At 42.7% G+C, this 20,720-nt stretch overlaps 1 long non-coding RNA gene across 3 annotated transcripts in view; it reads right to left on the reverse strand.

Moving 5' to 3' along the window:
• The window catches only part of LOC149872211 (uncharacterized), a 237,282-nt gene that overhangs the window by 35,833 nt on the left and 180,729 nt on the right, over window positions 1-20,720 (reverse strand). For all 3 annotated transcript variants that reach the window (XR_016440597.1, XR_016440596.1, XR_016440595.1), the window contains exons 3-4: window positions 8,762-8,878; window positions 8,334-8,360 (exon numbers count right to left, since the gene is read on the reverse strand). This is a non-coding gene — a long non-coding RNA (uncharacterized LOC149872211). The remainder of the gene's footprint in view (window positions 1-8,333; window positions 8,361-8,761; window positions 8,879-20,720) is intronic.

Here is a 20,720-nt window from a genome sequence, read left to right on the forward strand (position 1 = left end):
CCCACAATATCTGTCAATATCCAACATTTATCCATTTCTGATTCTGGTGTATTTTAACCCATATAGAAAACTGATGTGCATCTTTGTGAAGCCTTAAAGGTACAGACAGAAGTGGCAATTGTTGCCTAATTTGGGCCCAGAAAGCACTCTACAGCCATGACCGAACAGAAGTGCACAGCTGCAAAACACTTTAAAAGGACCCAATCCTACAAAAATCTGAACCCTCACTGCATGAGGATTCAGACTAAGGCATTTCAAAACACAGTGTCTTCACTAACTTGTATCTGCCTGCTTCTCAGTCTAAGAACTGTTTTCAGAATGGGAGGGGTGAAAGGGAGCAGAGGGAGCTCAGTCTGGGGGTTTTTCAGTCAGCACTGGAAGGTACGGTAGGTGGACAGGGGAAGTGGGGCCTCCAATCCACCCACCCCCACCCTCCAGCACCAGCTGGAGAACCCCTAGAACAAGCTTCTTCGGCTGCCTTTCCCCGCTCCCATTATAAAAACAGCACCCAGGCTGGGAGGGAGGAGGGGCCATTGCCAGGGGAAACCAGCTGTGGCTTGCAGCCAGCTGCTGGATCCCCTAACCCCCTCCCCTCTGGACCTAACAGTTAACTACTTTTTGGTTTGGGGGATCATTGTAACTCAGATTGCTTCCTGCAATGCATTATGAGCTACAGGGGGAGTTGCTCTTCTGTCTGCACCCTTGGGCTCCAAAGTCATTTAGATGCTTATAAAATATTCCCACTGGTCATTATATTAAGTAGTCAAATTATGACAATATGGTGTGGCTGAGATTCTTTAAGTTGACATTCATGTTAATGGCAACTGGGCACCCAAACCCTTTAGGAAAGCTCAGGAGTATCAATTTAGAATGTCAACATGATAATTACCAAGTATACGTTGCCCAGTTGGATTACAATTTATAGTTTGTGTTGCTCTAGTGTCTGCCAGGAAGTTATAAGGATTCTTTGCTCCAGACCTAATACTCTACTTTCTCTGAGTATCTCCCAGAATTAACTTTATGTCTTTATGTACCCCTGCTTATGTTCTATTATGGTATGTTGTGTATTCTTTCTCTGCCTACCTCCATTAGTATGCACGTTGAAAGGTTTGGGAGCAACTCACACCTGTTACACTGTTTGTGGGCCTGGGTTTAACTGTTTGGGGTTTAAGTTTGCAATTGTAAAAGGAAGGTAGATCAGAGTTTGTGTCCATCAGCCTGAAGTTATAGGCACATAAATGTTACTACTGCAAAGGTATGAAAAGGTCCCCAAAAAATGAGGACTCATTGTGACCTATGCAAAGTTCTGTAGGCAGTGGCCCTTTGGGCAGATCTAGGATTTTGAAAAGGGGGGTGCAGATGGTGTAGTGTATTATCACATATGACAGAACTCATATTTTTCTAGTTGCTACTCCCACTTCCCCTTTTACAAAATCTTACATCTGCCCACAACTGTCCGTCTTTAAAACCTAGGTATTAAAAACAACGGCCAGGTTCAAACTTAAGGACTTAACACCAACTGCCTAAATCTGCCCAGAAACCTGGAAAAACAAATTTTAATCAGGTTTTCTCAGTGGTACCAGATGACAGAACAAGGTGCAATTGTCTCAAGTTGCAGCAGGGAAAATTTAGGTTAAATACTATTTAAAAAAATAAGAAAAAATTTCTTATTAGGTGGGTAGTGAAGCACTGGAACAGACTACCCAGAGAGGTTGTTGAATCTCCATCCTTGGAGGTCTTTAAGACCCAGGTAGACAAAGGCTTGGCTGGAATGATCTAGTTGGGGATGGTCCTGCTTTGAGTAGGGGGTTGGATCTCCTGAGGTCCCTTGCAACCCTACTTTTCTGTCTTCTGTGATTCTATGAATCTAGATGTCTTCTCTTTCTTGGGTACTGGCACTACAAATGAGGCCATGGACTGTTTGACTGTTTAATTACCCCCGATTTCATGTTGCTGATTTCTTTTTCTAAGTCTTAGACTCTTTTCCCAGCCATTCAGAAAAGGAAATTCCTTAGGGAAATCCGCCTCCCATCTCCACCTAGTGGACATAATCAGGTCCAATTTTCCCTGTTAAAGTACAGCTGCATAATATATACATATACATTCAGTGATAATGAGAACAATTTGGCAGTGCAACAACATAGTTCACCTCATTTAGCCATTTGGGGTGCACACAGAAGTGACAATTTTCACCTGCTGTAGCCACAGAAAACATTCTATAGCCATGACCAAATATAAGTGCACAGCTGCAAACAGCTTCAGTAATGATCAATCAGGTGAAAATCTAGCCCCTCATTACATGAGGGGTCAGATGAATATGTTTCAAAACAGAGCATCTTCTGTAACTTGTGTCTGAGCTCCTAGCCTTGAGCTGTTTTCAGAATGGGAGGAGAGAAAGGGAGCAGAGGGATTTTGGTCAGGGGGCTTCTCAGCCCCCACTGTAGGGGTAGGGGAGTGTATTGGAGCCCCCCGAGGTGGGGGGGCTCAAATTCACCCACCCCACCCTCCAGAGCTGGCTGAGGGACCCCTAGAACAAGCTCCCTCTGCTCCCTTTCCCCCTCCCATTCTGAAACAAGGACAGGCTGGGAAAGAGGAAGGGCCATTGCTAGGGTAAACTGAGTGAAGGCTGCAACCAGCATCTAGCTTCCCCTCCCCTTGGAACCAACAGTGAACTTCTGTTTGTTCCAAGGGTAACTCAGAGCGCTTCCTTAAAAGCATTTTCAATTACAGCAGGGACCTGAACTTCTGTCTGCATCCAATGATTTTAAAAGGGCCTGTCAAAGGCAGCATGAAGCCTATTCTTCCTTGCTGGAATTAGTAGTATAATCTAGACCTTATACCAAGTGTCAGCAACCTATAGCCCACGGAGCCTTTGCATCTGGCAGCAGAGCTGGGGTTTCAGTGGTATTCAGCACCAGGGGCTTTGCTGCATTATCCTGCAACTGGGCAGCTGAGTGGCAGGAGGCTTTCCAATGCCACACTGTAACCAAGCAGAAGTGAGAAGCAGCAGTCGCAGTTTAGTCATAGTACTAGCCTGCCTAGGACCTAAGCTGGGCCATTCTGGCCCACCACCAATGAATGCTGCTGATCCCCTCCCTATGCCAGATGGCTGAACACACACTGTGATATCATACTAAAGTTTTGTTTCCACTGGGCTTGACTAGGTTTTCTGTGATAAAACTGATTTGCCTGTTACCCTATCTACAATAGACAACACCAGTCCTTTCCTTCTCATTTTGCTCATCTCAAGTTTACCAGGACCACATTACAGAGCGGCATAAAAGGCATAACCCTGTAGAGTCCTGGTAAATTCTCTATAAGATCCTTATGAGTGCCTTATCTCAATTTTGCAGGTATTCTTTTCCTGTAGGATGCTAAAACCTATTGTGAGGATTATCTGCCTAGGAAGGGTGTGGCGAGCCAATAGGGGGTGCTCCTGCGTTGAGCCGCCCACCTCCCTGCGCCCAACCACCTTCCAGGCTCCGAATGCCTCCCTAGGGGCACCTTATGCTCGGCCAACCCCTCTCCCACAGCACACTCGCTAGTCTGGGGGTAACGTAGCCGCCACCACCCCAAGAAGGGACTGTCTCAGCCCTGTGTCCTCAGGGAAACACAGGCCTAATAGTCCAACGGGTACTCAACCCAGTACAGGCACTTGGGGCACTTCCCCAAGTCAGGGGCCAAAAAGTAAAGTCTCCCTTAGTCCACAGACCTAAGGGGTCTCTTAGGTATAATTTAGACCCACCCCTCAATAAGTCTCCCACACAAGTCACAAAGGAGAACTTTATTGATTACAAGGGGTAGGGTAAACTAGGGTACAGGATTGAGCAATATCTTAGGAATCCTAAAGAGCAAACAGGGTGGCTGAGGTAGCCTTTTGATTACGCATCCGAGTTACTGCCAGCTAAATATCTAATCAGATCTCAAGTAGCTTACTCACAAGCATCTTCCAGAGGCTGGTGAAATTCCTCTCTGTAAGCAGGTGGTTTCTAGCTCGTGAGTTTGGGGGAGAGAGCCAACTTTAGATGGTAAAGCTCCTCTGTGTCCCCCGCGTGGCTGCTGCTTCACCTCATGGCCGAAGAGAGACAGCCCGCCTCCTAGCCCGTCCTAACTTATATAGCCCCTGTGACCTCATTCACCTGGTCTAGTGGAGGTCAGCCCCAGTTGGCTGTCAGCCAACCAATTTGAGATACATCACCTGTTACCGGGCAGATTCCAACTCCCCAGGTAGATGCCCCTCACCCAAGTAACTGATGCCAGTCACGTAGGCAGAGGGAGCAGGTTTCCCCCCTCCCTCAGGAATGCAGCCAGCTCAGGTTACCTAAAGAGACAGGCTGAGGTGTGAATCCTCTGTGCTGGCCCATCTAATCACATTGTCACAGGGCAGAGATTTGGGGGAGAAACCAAGGTGGCTTTCTGCCACAAAGGGCAATTGTAGTAGATTCTGTTAATGGAGGAATAGCATATTGCACTGTAAATGTACATAGTGGTCTGAGAAGTTCAAGTAGTGAATCTTGATGGAGCTGAGCCCTTACCTACTTACAACTAGAATTTTAGTTTTTGGAGGAGACTAATTTTAATATGGAAAGAGAGCAAAGACAAAGAAGAAAGGTTTAAGTATTGCAGCAGTTAGTCATCCAAGCAAAACTGAAAGCAGCCAGAGGCAGGGATCTGAATATAGGAAATATAACTTTATGTAGAGGATGCCAGAGAACTAGCCTAGAAAGAATATATGTTAAAGAAGTAGCATCCACATCTTGTGGATGTGTAGCAGAGGGGCAGAAGTTTCAGATCACTATCTAGTGAGAGTTACTTTGAATCGGGCATCAGGAACCATTTTTGGTCCAGGAGTCTGGATACTGAATCCCAAATTGTTTTAGTGAGAGAGTAAGAGTACAAAGGCAAAGGAATTTCTCACAGATCTTAGATAAAAAGAAAAGGTAGCAGATTTTTATCCCGCTTGGGATCACAAGTAGAAGAAAAGGAAACAGGATATTAAGGCTTTCTTTTTACCTTGATCAAAGCAATAGAGATGAGGAAGGGCAATACAGCCAGTTGCATAAGTGGTTGCAAGTATAAGCTAGTAAGCATTTGAGACTAAATGGGAGCAATGTATGAATGGAAGAAGAGATCAGATGTATTACTCAATGGACTTACACAGGGAGAAATCAGAAGCAGCAGTTAATTATGGAGCACTTGCTGGAAAGAAAAAGACGGTGATGAAAATTAAAATGTTTACATTGGAGAAAAGTTGGAGGGTAGCTGCAGAATATGGGAAAGGGGATAAATATGGTGGCAGTTTTGTATAGGATGGAAGGAAAGGAAAATTGAGAGACATAAATGGCTTTCCAAATGGAAGGAAAGTTTTTTAAAAAACGCTGATAATTTACTGTGGATAGTCCTACTGAGATCTGTTTTCAAGCAATTGGGAGGAAAAGTTACAAGGAATAGATGGAGAAGAAAGGATGGAAGAAGATAAAGACTGGGTTTATACATTCCTGTCATTGTTAAACTTGCCAAAGATTACTGGAGATGAGAGTCAGGGATTGATAGGACCTATGAATGTCAAAGAAGTGGAAGAGGCAATAACATCTCTAAAAAGTGACCTATTATATCAAGGAAATGTGCAAAAAAATCTTTTAACAAATGGCTATTAATACTGATAAGACAAAATTGGTGGAAGAATATGAAGACTGCATGTTTTTGGGGGGGAAAGGAGGATGGTATTATGGAATACTTATGGCAAGGCTCAAGAAAGGGAAAGTAACAGGGATATGTGTGGCTTATAGATAGATGAATGTATATATACACAATTCTAAAATTAAGTGACAGTTCACTGAGGGGGAGAATGCAGTAACTGGGTTAAGAAGTTGTGCTCTATTCTGATGCATAGTTTTGACTGGAATTTTATACTGTAGGGATTTGGGGATATATATAAAAGAAATCAAGTGGTGAAACTGTGGTACATATTTGTTCATAAAAATACTAAACATTTTTCATATTCTCCACAGCACCTAGTGACCCAAAGCAACATGAGGGGTTATGTGCCCCAAGTATTAGGAAAACAAGTTTAAAGTCTAATCTATAGGAATCCTACTATCCTACACATGCCCCTTTGGGGAATAAAGGAGATATCAGCATTGTTCTCTCTTTATTTTCTCCCCTTGTAAGTACCCCCACAACTCGTCCATCATAGTCAGTACTAAAGGAAGGGACATGGTCAAAGCCAAAGGACTGGAGAAAGTTTGTAACAGTCACTTGTGTTGTGTATGTAATACACTGGTCCTGTACATATGATCATGTCTCCCTCTAATGGCTGGTTTGAGGAACTACCCAGGCTATTTCTGTATCTTCAGGCAAAGGACTTCTTCCTTATCTCAGTCCCCAGCTTAACAAGCATGGAGACTGTAAACATGTGTGGCAAGAGTCTGTTGAATGTAGCATTTTGTTTCTGTGCAGTACTGTAAGGTGGATGGCACATGACTTCTCCTACTTATTTTTATAATCAGAGCATAACAAATGTTATTTGGTATCCTGGGGATAATGGGACAGATGGAATCCATCACCAGGAAATGGGAGCGATACACGAGCTGCTTTCAGTGTTTGAGGCACATGCATGTACACCGTCAGCTTCCTCTTTCTGGGCCAGTTTTTATTCCTAGCTATACTACTGTCAGTCAGAAGTCAGTGAAGTTACTCCAGGTTGACACTGGTGTAATAGAGAGCAGAATTTGGGCCCCACTGTCTTACTGGCATGCATATCATTTATGCTTTGATTTATTAAAACTGCATGCCTCCAACCCTCTGGGAACACATGCAATCAGTATAAAAACCAATTAATACAACACATAATTGACTAAAAGTAAGCTCAGAAATTCCTTACAACTCACATATAAAAATCCATTGAGTCAAGTTACCAGCTTCAAACTGCAGCCTGATCAGTAGATAGGTCTTTATACTAAAGGATCCTAAAGGTTGTCAGTTTGGGATTTATTTTAACTATGGGGAGTTGAATGACAGAACTGCTGCTCCAGTCCCTGAAAATGCCTATTTGTTAGTCTTCATTTTCCATCAAACTATTCAGATCTGGAAACTGTTAGTTGTAAAGCCCTTGTTGAGCTCAGTGGCTGGGAGGGTTCTCACTAGTCTAGCCTTGAACCAGGGTCACACACAAAGAAATAAATACTGTATCCAATGTTATCCACGCTAAGACTGATGTAAATAAATTTCATGTACCACAACATAGGCCAATAACCTGTCAAGGTCTATACCTGAATAAAATGATATTGCACAATTGGTGAGGTCAGCTTCGGTGCCGGTCAAGCCCTGGCTATCACCAGATGCAATTTGCTGGTCTTAATGGACCAGTTAGGATGTATTTATTTTACTTTAAACAATACTATTCATTTCAGTCATTCAAGAGATTACAAATTCATTCATCTCCCCAAACTCAGTAACACCAAGTGGCATTTTTATGGCTCTTCAATTCAAGCCTGACTTCATATTTACTGTGAAAAGGGGCCCCAGAGACAGCCATACACTTTGAGACGTGGGCACTGTAGGGATGAAACAAAAGGAATAATTCAATCCAGGCCTACACTGGAGAGAGAGATTTTCAGTGCAAGGCAGAGATTTCATAGGTCATTAAAGGTATGCAGCTGTGTCACCTAAAGTGGAAATATGTCAATCAAATGCACGTTGGAAGTAACCCCATAGCAAGTAATGCATCTCATCCTACTCCACATGGTGAATTAGGACCTATACTTAGAACTCTGTTGTATGGGAGCACAACGTTTAATAGGATGCAGACTAGAGCTGGAGCTGTGGAGCTAAGCTATGATCCATATTATGGTAATGAGGACCTCAGTGGCCAAGAAAACCAGTACTTTTGGCAGAGGCAGGAGAAGAAAAGTCCCCAGTACTCCACTACCTACTTCCCAGAAAGCTACACTGCACAGCTGACCATCTGCTAGCGTCTCTCCTACCTTCCCTCATGTAGGACAAAGCCCAGAACAGATATAAAGACTATAACTGAGCTAGTTAGTTGCTCCCGAACTCCTCAAGAATGTTAAATTAGAGGGTATTTTGTAGATTTCTAACTGGAAAGGCCCAAATAACAATCCGATTAATCTCAACACAATAAAGCCTTTAATCTAACATATATCAGCAAATTCCTATTTCTCCATTTTCTAACAAAAATAACAACACTTTTGTTGCCAGTGCATTAATAAGATCCTATTTCTGCACTGGAGACTGAATCAAACCTTTGTTCTTCACAGCAAAGGATTAAGAAGGTTGCTATTTTGGTAATGAGATGGGGTAGAGGTACTTACATTGCAACCAGGATTCAGACTGGATGCCTGAGAAGGAAATAAACTCTGTTACCTCAGATGAACTTTATTCTCTTAATCAGTATATTAAGCTCAGTTAGTGGGATGCATATAATTAACAATAAAAGGAAAGACTCTTTATGAATAATTACAGTTTGATAGTGTTTAAACTCATTTGCAAAATGTGCACAATATTGTGTAGAAAGCCAGAAATGCAGATTATAAAATATCCACACACACACAAAAAAAAAAAAAAAATCACTAACTTTCTAGGTAGTTTATTGGTCAACTGATTTTTTTTTCATGCCAGACCCAATTTCTTCTGGATGTCTCACCTCATTGAACAGTTTGTCATGGAAAAAATGTCATAAAAACAGCCCGAGGAAGAAAAAAAGGTGTCAGAAAAACAGAACATGGATGAGGATACTCACAGAGCACTCCAAAAGGAATATCAGATCCTAGGATGTAGCTTCAGATGGTATGGTCCCATCTAAGTGCCCAAAATGATTGAGAAAACTGTTTGTGAAACTGGAAACAGAAGCAGTGACCTGTGAAAATGAAAGCAACTTTATGAAAATATTAGTCATGTCAAAAATATGCTGTTTATAGTTAGAACAACATTTTTGTGCTTGGCTAAACAAACATATTGTGTATATAAAGTTGTTGCAAGTAAAACATTTCTAAAAGGTTAGAGTAGGTAGGCCAATGTGGTTGAAAGTTGGCACAAATTTAAAATTACATAGGGATTAACTTTTTGCACTTAGAAATGGAAATATTTAGATGTAGGACATACTCCAGAGGAGGTCCAAACTTCTAAATAAAATGTATTATTGCGAAAAATATGGGAGTATCCTTTGATTTACAAAATGTAAACAGAAGCCAATAGTAGCCTCAATATTTTACAGACATTCTACCTCTCAGCTGACTGTTAACAGTACAAAAGGGTTTGAAAATATGCTATAAATTAAATAATTTATTATACTGCATCTCTTACCTAATAGCATAGTGCACTTTAGTTTTAATTTTCTTTCAAAACCATTAAAAAACAGAAATGGGCAGGATGTTAGAAACAAATCAACCAATTGGTTCTTTTTTTTGTCCCATGGGATATCTGCTTTATATGTGATACAATCTCTTTCTCCTCTCTTTATCAGGAAAGAGTTGACAAACAGGAGGACAGGGCATGGAAAATTCTGTAAGTATTTAGATATCTCTTGTGTTCCTGGTGTTGGATTGCAGTATTTGTTTTCTTCTAAATTATAGAAGAAGACAGGAAGTTGTGTTTTTAAGTTACATTTGCAAGTAAGGCTTTACTTAAACACATGAGTTATGGGAATCAGTACAGGGTTAGTGGGGTGAAGTGTGCAGGAGGTCACACTGTATAAGCTAGTAGGCCTAACTTTAAGGAGGGATGTATGCTTTTAGCTGGAATTTACATCCCTTCTCTCTAATATGCAATTCAGCAAAGTCCTACCTCAATGTTTGTGGGCATGGGAAGTCTGAAGCATCTCAGCACATATCACTGTGTTCTAACTCTTACATGAGAATGGACCCAGGCATTTGAAGAGCACAGCTAGTGGGCATGCTCAAAAATCAGATGCCTATGCTAGCATGTGAATATGACCCAAGGCTGTTTTGGGTTCACAAACTAAGGGTCCTTATTTCCAAGTCCTGTGAAGGGCCAGATGTGGTGGAACCGCTCAAGCCATCTAATTTTTGCCCATGAGGGCAAGGGCACTTAGCTAGGGAGCAAGAGACCAGGGTTCTAAGCCTCATTGTGATGGGCCCTGAGCTTCCTTTTCCTCTTACTACTCCCAGGAAAGTGCCCTACCCATCAGCTATGGCCTGGGCTAGGCTGAAGATACCCAGCTCCCTTCCTGTTGAAGCTCATCCACATTGCTGCTAAGTAGGGGTATGCGAAGCTTCGGTCACCAATTCGATTTGGAGAAGACTCAGCCAGATTCGGCAGCCGAATCATCAAATCTGAATCAAATCAGGAGACCCGCAAAAAACTCTGAATTGATTCAAAGCATTTGAAAAGATTTGGCAATTTGGAGAAGGCAGTCTTGTGGGGAAACAGAAACTGAGAAGGGCAAGGGAGGGGGAGGAGGGGAAAGACTGCTCTGATACTGACATCTGTATCTGGCCAGTGACTGTGATCTTTCCCTGAGTTCCCTTCCAATTACAGTGCCCTGGGGCAGGGACATAGAAACAGCATATAAGGCTCTGTGTGAAGCCTGTCTGTCCCTTCTGTGAGCTGTTTGCCTGGAAGCAACAGCATGTGAAAGCTACTGGCTTCAGCAGCTGGCTTCATAGTCAGCCTCTTCACTCTTTTGCTAGTCTCTCTATCTAGTCTCTTCCATCTAGTAAACAGATAGAAGATATAGTAAGCAGATAGAAGAAGATGTAGTAAGAAGATATAGTGAACACAGAAGATATTGCACACACATACATATATATTAAACACATACAATATATATTATACACACACACACAGATTTTCCAGCACAGCAAACATTATGAAGTGTGCTGGAAAGGCAGGTACCAGGTCCTCTACCAGGGGAGTGACAGGGGCTAGAGGGGGTAGGGGAAGATCTGCAAGTTCCCCGCCGCCCAAACCTAGATGCACCCTCTTCCCTAGCAGCCATAAGGCTTCTGCTGCTAGTGGGAGCAAGAAGGTGGGAGCAGTACCTGTCCTTGCTCCTGCACCACCTCCACTAACACCAGAAATAACCACCAGCACCAGCATAATAGTCTTCTCCACCCCAATTTCAGGTCCCAGCATAAGCCTCCCAGTGCCAGAGGAGGAGCTGGATCTGAAACCAGGGCAGTTCAATGCCATAGCCAGGGAAATTCTGGGGAAGGAGGGGGATGAGAGTGTATGCTCCACACCTCTCAAAGTTCCCCTAGAGGCAGGTCTCCTTCTCCGGAAGGCACCTCAGAGAAGGTTGTGGGGGCAGGTGACTCAGCATCCCCTGTTGTTGTGCCTCTGCCAACTGGGGAGTCGGATAAGGCAGGATCCCCACCCTCAACCCAGAAGCAGGGGGGGAATGTAGTATGGGATCATTTTGAGTTGACAGATGATCCCAGGTATGCTACCTGCCAGCATTGCCGAAGGCAGATCAGCTAGCGCAAGGAGGTAAAACACTTCACCACCATAGCAATGCTACTGCATCTCAGAAGGCAACACCCCCTTACCCTTGCTCCTCAGTCTGGACCCAGTGGGAGTGTGCCCAAAGGCAAGTCCTGCTCTCTCTCCAAAGCCCACGTTCCCACAAAGCAGAGGCAGGCCACTCTGGAGCAGTGAGGGAAAGCTGCAGACAAAGGGGGGCACACTGCAAGGGCAAGTGAGGTCACCCAGAGCATTAGGGAGATGTTTACTGTTGATGGCCAGCCCTTCTCCTTAGTTGAGTGGCCAGGGTTCAGGCAGCTCATGGCACTCATGGCCCCATCCTACCAAGTGCCCATACATACCACCTTTAGCAGGACAGTAGTGCCCTCCCTGTATGAGGCATGCAGGAAGTACTTGAGGAAGGAGCTGCACAAGACATGCCCACAGCTAGCCTTACACTTCACCTCTGGCATCTGGAGCAGCCGGGGTGGCGACCATGCCTACCCCTTCCTCACAGGGCACTGGTGCAATCAGTCAAGCCATCGGTGGGCTCTCCTTCAAGCCAAGGTGCTGGATGAGTCCCACACAGCAAGGGAGATCCTGGTGGCTGTGTACCGCATGGTGCAGGGGTGGCTTGTTGGGCAGGGTGAGCTCACCTGTGGGTTCATGGTCACCAACAGTGGGGCCAATATGGTCACGGCCACCCCTGATGCCAACTTTATTGGCATCCGCTGTGTGGCACACAAGCTGCACTTCATAGTCAGGGACACCTTGGAAGGGGAAAGGGCTGCCAGTGATGGTGCCATCACTACTACCCAGCTGATTTCAAAATGCAGGAAGATGAAGGGCTACTTCCACCACAGCGTCAAGGGGGGCAAGATACTGTGGGAGAAACAGGCAGAGCTGAGCATCCTGCAGCACAAAATCATGCAGGATGTGGAGACTCAGTGGAACTCCACATACCTGATTCTCAAGAGGCTAGCGGAGCAACAGAAGACCATCCATGAAATGGCCTTGCTTGGGGAGATTGAGATCAATGGTCCCCTTATCAGAGCTAACTGGGATACCATCTCCCAGATCTTGGTGGTCCTCAAGCCCTTCCTCGAGGCCACCAAGACCCTCAGTGCTAGTGACGCGCTCCTCAGCCTGTAGTGAGGGAGCTTGAGAACCAAATGGAGAAGTTCCAGGGGATCAGTGTTCCTGGCTGGGGCAGGCCACTGTCACGAGAGGTGCAGGCACTGATGAAGCGGCTGAAGGAGGGCATCAAAAAATGGCTGGATCCATTGTGAAAGATGGTTTGTCAATTCCCTTTGAGGATCAGGCCTGAGAGATTGAAGACAGAGTGGGCTTTCTTGTGAGAAATGTGCCCCCCACAGGTAGCTGAGTATTCTTGTCTGTAATAGATCAGATTAGTATGTTGGCAGGTTCGGTATGTCTTGTCATGGCATGGTCTGGATTCATTCAGTGTGTTTTGGGCTATTGTAAGTTGGCTTCTGGTGATGAGGTTAATGAGGTTCAGTGCTTGTTTGAATTTACAAACCACTTTTCATAGATGAGCCTATGAACTTCACTTCACCAACCTCCTGGATCCAAAACCTCATGGACTCAGTACAGACACTGGATTTATGACACACTACAACCTACCGGACATCTGACTTTCCAGGTACACTTTTACCTACTACATCTCCCTTCCCCCTCCCAGCCTGTCCCTCACCCCCTGAAAGCTCAATTTACTTTTTCACTGACTGGCTTTCCTCCATTCCATGCCAACCTCTGGCTTCTTCACTATTCATTCCATCCAGGAAGAGCACAACACACCAACTAGATGCTTCCTCAGCCTGATGAAGGGTTTTTAAACCCAAAAGCTTGCTAAGATATATTTCTCCAATTATTCAGTTGGCCTAATAAAAGATATCAGAGTTACCCTCGACTGGTCCATGCTGGGACCAGGACCCAAAGGGGAGTCAAAGGGCCAGAGGCCCACCATAAGGAATGCCCAGAGCAAGAGGCTCAAGATTGTGACTGGCCTGAAGGTGGGGCCAGGACCTAAGTAGCCTTCAGTGGTCCTTTATACTATGTTAAAAATATGGTTTCTTTAACGTTTCCTTTTTCAAAAGTGGTAATATAAACTAACTGAGTGTGCTCTTAGGAGAGCTATTGGCAGAGATACATGGCAGTTCACTGCCAAACCTCATCTTTGGCATGTAGAAATAAACAAACTGTGGTTCTGCATAAAGACAAAACTTTTGGAAAGGATTTAGAATATTTCTCATAACAAAACAGGGGGGTAGGTTTTTTCTGAAATTCAGAATATACCACAGAATACCAATCCAATCAGAAAATGTTTTGAACTCTTTAATTATGAGCTGAGTCCCATAATTTAAAAAATAAAAACAATTAAATGCTGGAGGCTGGCCATGTCCTGATTCTAAGCTACCCTGTACATTAAGATAATAACCAATATCATTTTCATACCACTTTGACTGTTCAAAGCACTATACAGATACTTATACTTAAGGCTCACACCACCATGGTGAAATAGGTACATCAGTATTGCTGTCACCCTTACATACAGTGAAATTAAGGATGAAAGATAAAACGACATGAGGAATCCATGGCAAAGCCAGCATGAGTACTTTGCTGTTACTTTTAGCCAGTCTATGCCCCTTGATCCCTTCCACAAACAGAAAAAAATTACAAACATCTAGGAATGAGCAGTCAATCCTAGTCTTTAGTATGAAAATAAGCTCATTAATATTTAAATATAAGGACTGAAACAGAGAAGCAGCTCCAGATAATTGGGACTATTTTGAAGATTATGAGGGAAATTCAACCATGTTATTAGACACCTGCATTAAAATGCACTGATGCCATCACCTCTCACCTTCTAGGATTTCAAGAAGAGGGGCAGCACCTACAAACTAACACCAGCAAGCCAGGCTTATGTATTTGGTGACATCATAACACTGCCTGATGCAGTCTTTTAAAACAACTGTAGTTGTATGGATATACATGAGAAAGCTTTTAACTTCTGTCCCTTCTAATCTTACTACTCAACGTGTTTGTATGTGACACCAGAAACATCCAAATCGTAAATCCACTTTGTCAGCACCTGGAAAGTGATGCGACCTTTCCCACGAGCCTGATTAAGAGAATTGATTATCAGAATAATTTAGACACTTTGTGTTCTTTCTCTTGTTATTATTTCTATAATTTCAAGGTCCTGCTTAGTTTTGCCTCATTCCACCTTTCTGATCTCTTTTGTATGTTTATGTCCTCATGTGTTTCTATTTCTCCCTTACATCCTTTTCAAATTTGCTGTTTCCCATGGTTTTATATTTCTGCTCTTTTTGCTCTGGCCCATAATTTGGACAGCTCCCCAAACACCCAAAAGGCCTCCGCTGTGCAAGTAGCAACAAGTTTCAGTTAACAACCAAGACATAACAACCAGGGGCTATACCGTGGGCGACAATGGCAGCAGGGGTGGTAGCAGGGGCGAGGCTGGTTGTGATGGCTCAGTCAGCAGTGGCAGCAGCTATCATCTTTGTACTCCCTTTAAAGTGGACACCTGGGGCTAGTGCTCCAGTTGTCCACTGTTCATTACTCTATTAGTTAGCAACTATTAAAACACCTGAGGCAGTTCATACTTCCCAGAGCTGTTGTTTCAAGCTCACTGGGCATGTCTACATGTGCAATTAATGCAGAGCAATAAACTCTGTTGTAAATCGCACCAGAATTTACTGCTCCCAGAAGTGCCATTTGAACATGTGACCAGGACCACAGCATGTTGAGCCAGGTCAAAATAGCCCAATCCAGTAGGTGCAGGAAGTCAGCTTGCCAGCCCAGGGCTGCTCTGACCTGGCTCAACATGCTGCAGAGGGGTTGGCTGGGACATGAGGGTGCTCCAGTGCGGGGCTAACCAGCAGGCAGCCCTTGCACTGAAGCACCCTCATGCCCCAGCGAGTCAGGTCAGCGTCCACATGTTCACTGCTGCACATGAAAAAACTCTGCAGCAGGATAGTAATTGTATTTACACATACTAACCTGCTGTTGAATTTATTAGTTTTCTGCAGCCTAACAGGCCACATATATAGATGCCAAGATGTTTACTACAGAGCTAATTCGGCAACTCCGCAGTAAAAGTCTTGTGTAGACGTGCCCTTTGCTGACTAAATAAGATACCATTGATTACACTCAGGTCCCACTTTCAAGCATTTCTTCATAACCATGAATACCATAAACTTTTTGTTTCTTAAATGAAAGCCAACACTTTCATAAAATCATGCGACTATCAGCACTGGAGTTTCAGGAGCCCCTACCATAATCCTGCCATGGACATTGTCAACATAATCATTCTGAGAAAAAGGCCATACCTGTGCTTACTTGCATGTCCGTCCAGCAAAGCTAAATAGTTGACATTTTTTCAAGAACATCACTGCAATTTGCAGTGGTTAGACCCAAGGCATACAGAATTTCACTAAAGAATGTACCAGTATCTGGTTATATAAAGGACCTTGGTTAAAGTACACATAAACTCCAAATACCATTTGGGCTTGCATTTAGATTTTTTGTTTTGGGGTTTAAGTGCCAACTGCATCCTGAGAAAAGTGTTGGGGGAGAGGAAATTGGTGGGGTGGAGGAAACAATGGTACAGATCCGCTGACAAAGCTCAGGGCCATTTATTGTTATGATATCAAAATAAGCAGCAGTTTTGTATAAGATTAAAAGCTGACTCCTAATTATAATTAAGTTGTTTTGTCACGTTTCACCCACATGGGTTTTAAGTTTAAAATATATTGTATTATTTTCCAGTACTAATTCGTCTAATCTTTTATGTCTAAATCTAAAAGTAACCACAAAACTAACATTTCTAGTCAAATCTTTCACAGTTTCCCCACCAGGTTTAAGTATTTTATCTGCAAAATAATAGGAAGTATTTCTTCCAAACTGATTGTTTTATTATTACAGTTTTGCTTAGGACTATAAACATCTATGGTGATATTGTAAAGAAAACATGGATTGGCATTCTGTAGGACCAAATTTCAGGCACAATTAGGTTGAGAGGTTTTGGTAAGAAAAGGGCTTTGTCAAAGGTAGTCTCAGAAAGGCATGTGACATGTACACATGATGGAACTGTCATGATAAAACTAAGCTTCCTAGAACAATTTGCCATGATCAAACTAAAACACATTGGAGGTGGTCTAAGTTGCCATGCTCAAACAAAATTTGACATGAAAAAAGTGCACATGTACACAGAGACACCATTATGCTAGTCAAATGGTGGTTTTTCATCACTCTTCGTCACATGTACATGGTTAATCATAACATGTACAGGTTTCCCTCACGTTATGCAGGTTCTGTATGTGTGAATTCACTCTTATGCGATAACCCTTTTTATACCAAACATTCATTATATGCAAAGTAAATTCATTCTTCTGCGATTGGTGCAGTGGAAGTCCACAGTCAGCTGCTTTGTGTGGTGCATTGTGGGAGTGACAGTACAGTCGAGGTCAAGTGGGAGGGTCAGTACAGCTGAGGTCTTGAAATGTGTTACATTGTAAAGTGGGTTCCCTTTATGTGAGTTCAAGTTATATGCCATTTTCTAGGAATGCATGTACAACATAAAGTGAGGGAGACCTGTACAAGAGCTCTAAGTGAGCTTTTTTTGGCTATCTGATGGCTAGGCAGTTTAGGCAATAATGTAATTGGCAGTGCCTCAAAATGAGGATGACAGTTTTCCAGTAAATAGGGAAGTCATTGGTGACTCTACAGATGACTGAAGAGGCCAATATGAGATCAGCATGTTCAACTGCAGACACAACAAAAAAGTTCCAGGAGAAAGGAGTGGATCCTGGTGATGTCAGGTCACAGCCCCTTCCCTTTGTCTCCCTTTCATCTAGCCACCTCCAAAGTGAGGCAAGTTTGCTCAAAATAATCAATACCTGATCACGCATCATGGCACCGCTGGGGATGATTCAGTGCTCGAGTCCCTCAGGCATTGATGTTAATATAACATTTGTTCAGATTGACCTTCAAAGTGTCCTCAAATCTCTTCTTTTCTGCACCTCTACAGCAGTGACCACTGGCGAGTTGGGAGTTTGTCAGGCATCTTTATGATATGTTTGGTTGAATGGAGCTAGTACCACCAGGAGTGGATCCTGGTGATGTCAGGTCACAGCTTCTTTCCTTTGTCTCCCTTTCATCTGTCCACCTCCAAAGGAGGCAAGTTCGCTCAAAATAATCAATACCTGGTCACACATCATGGCACCAACCCCAGGCACTGACCCTGCGGATTGGAGCACAAAAATAGCAGCACAGCCACTGATCCTGCATCATGCGTCACTGCTACCCAAGGCACTCAAGTGTCCAGTTATGCCTCTACTGGTAGGCGTAACATGTGGCAGGCAGAGAGCGGATATGTAAGAAGGCTGTAAAGGATGTAGCTAGGAAATGGAAAATCACTGTCAGGACCAGGGCAAGGATAGACTAGTCCACTGGTCAAAGCAAGAATCTAGCCGGAAGTCAAGAGTTAAGGTTAAAAACAAAGGCAGCAAGCAGGAGCCTGTTGCTCAAACATCTGAGCCATTTCCCAGTTCCCACATGCTGGAGACTAAAGCAATGGTACAATAGCCATCAGGCTACAAACACACAAGGATGAGTCTTTCTATATGCACACAAAGGCAAATTGTCTCTGAAAGATGTTTTTTTAGAATAAAACACCAAAGATAGGAAGAGCAATATGGCTGTAAAGACCCTTACCAGGAGGTTGAAAAAAAATGATTTTGACTGGAGGAGAGAAAGCCATCAAAATGTTGGAGAGGAATGGCACTAAGACCCTCATTTAAAGCCTCACATAAACAAAGATCAGTCCCTAAACTCAGAAAAATACAAGCAAAAACTATGGGGTGAAATCATGACTGCACTGAACTCAACATGAGCGCTTCAGTTGTAGTTGCTTATTACATTCTAATGAAAATGCAAACAAACAACATGCAAGACAAGTTCCTTTTACATGTTCTTGCTAGGACAAGTTTTGTTGCATTTTGTGACAATGAGCCAAACAAAACACTGTCATCATAAATATTAATCCTGACTTAAAAAGTTTATGACAGTCTGAAATACATAGCTAAATATGTCCAGTAGGGAGGAAATCTATTGCAAGCAGTGCAAATTGTGCCTCTCCCCTTTTTCCTTCTTCCCCCAAGCATAATGGAGTTAACTTTCCATTTACCCAAGGGATTCTGTTCTTTGGCATCAATGTTTAATTTAACTCGCAATAAAATGTGAGTTTTTCAATCCTTAAGCATACTGCATAGACAAAGTTGGGCTTTTTTTCCTTTCACTGAAGAATGCAAATACACAATTTTTACAGGAGGAAAAAGGTTTATTCTCTTCTATGTAAACTTATTTTCTTAGTTGGGGATTGAAAACACATTTGAAATATCTTTGTCTCCTTTTTAAAAAAAATCAGCAGATGTTTTTTGGATGAGCTACATTGTTGTTTTTCTAAGATGTCCAAAATATGAAACTCATTTAACCCCTAGAGAAGTGGCATAGAATTGTCATGATGTGCATCATGCATCAAATAAATGGTCACTCCTGCTGCTCTTTAGACATCTGGGACCTAATTTGCAAGTATTTGCATTTACAGAGCACAGCTATACAATAGAAATGTGGGCTTTAATGGGAACACATCTTCTAAGTTGATGCAAAATTAATTTTCAAAGGGTGACATGCACCATAAATCCTATTGCGTGATTACTATAAACATGCAAAACAAAAGGATGAGGGGAAGCGTTGTCTGCTAATGGATGTGCAGTTATGAATTTCAATTGTTACAACATGTGATTAATTTACATGTTCAAATTAAGTATTCATTTTTCCATGTTTAATTATGAGATATTTGAAAGGGTAGGTGGGTGGGTGTGTTAGATCATAAGCAGCGTCTAGGAAAAAGCTTGGCACTGGGAACTTGCTTGTTCTTGTTTAAAATGTTCTCATTACATCATGGAACGAAAAAGTTAGAGGAAGGAAAGCCTCTGTTCCCAGCTAACCATGCACACAAGTTGAAAACTCTCAGTTTATCTCTTCTTAATATTCCCCAGGAACACATGCATCAAAGGTATCAGTTTTACATGCAAACTCTATAGAAAATTTACAAGGATCACAGAGTGGATTTGGGGAGTTCAGCAATTTATTGATAGTAGGTATCAAGATTTACTACATTTTTAGGTTTCCTGCCTTCAGATTCTTTTTCCAGCAATTTCTAAAAGGCCTACTGTTAGCTCTGTTTCTACTTCAGAATGCATAAATCAGTTTTGTTGATGGACAGCTCAAGAGGACTAATCAGTATGACACAGTTTTCCTAGTGAAACAGCCTCAGCTGCAAAAAAAAAGGAATTAAAACTATGCAAATTACTGAATTATTCAATCCAATCATTCCATTTTACTCCCAAAATGAAAAAAAATTGAAAATAAATCTGGTTCAGATAAAACTGAATCTAACATTTTTTTCATTCCCTCATTGAAGCAACCCCATAAAAATCATTTCCTTTACTATGAAATGTAACATTTTAACTAACATAAAATGCTCTGGGTGATTGTAAAATAAGAACAGAACAGTAGTGTTGAAAGGACCTCAGGAAGTCAATTAGTCCAACTCCTCGCTTAAGGCAGGATTGTTACTGACTAAACCTTTCCAGACAAGCGTCTATCTAATCTGCTGTTAAAAATTTGCAGGAATGAAGATTCCGCAGCCTCACTGTATAGCCTGTTCCAATGCTTGACCACTCTCCTAGGGTAGAAATAGAGGTCACTTTATGTCACATATGTGCCACCAGAACAATTTTTATAGCAGCATAGATGCTGAGCCAATAGACATCACCACCCTTTGTTGCACCACATCAGTGGTGCACCACAAGGTATTAATAAATTGCACTGCTTTAGTAAGACAATTTATTAGGTCTGGCGGGAGGGTGTGGACAGCTCTGGGTCCCTCACTCTGTTCTGCCTTTTTAAAGAGGAGCAGTATATTTTAAGCAGTCCTTTTTCCAGTCCTATGGTACCTGACCCATCTCCCACAACTTCATGAAGATCATTGCCAAGGGCTCCAAGATCTCCTTTGCTAGTTCCTTTAGGACCCTGGAATGAGGCTTATCTGGTCCTGCTGGCTTGAATTCATTCGCACCTAACAAAAGTTTTCTGATAGTCTCTTTTGTTATCTCATCCCTCAGCATGCCCCCTTCCTTATCCAGATAATCTTCATTAAGTGTCTGGCT

Source organism: Crocodylus siamensis, chromosome 2 (genome assembly GCF_052110815.1).
Source record: "Crocodylus siamensis isolate JL-2025a chromosome 2, ASM5211081v1, whole genome shotgun sequence".
Taxonomy (NCBI): Eukaryota; Metazoa; Chordata; order Crocodylia; family Crocodylidae; genus Crocodylus; species Crocodylus siamensis.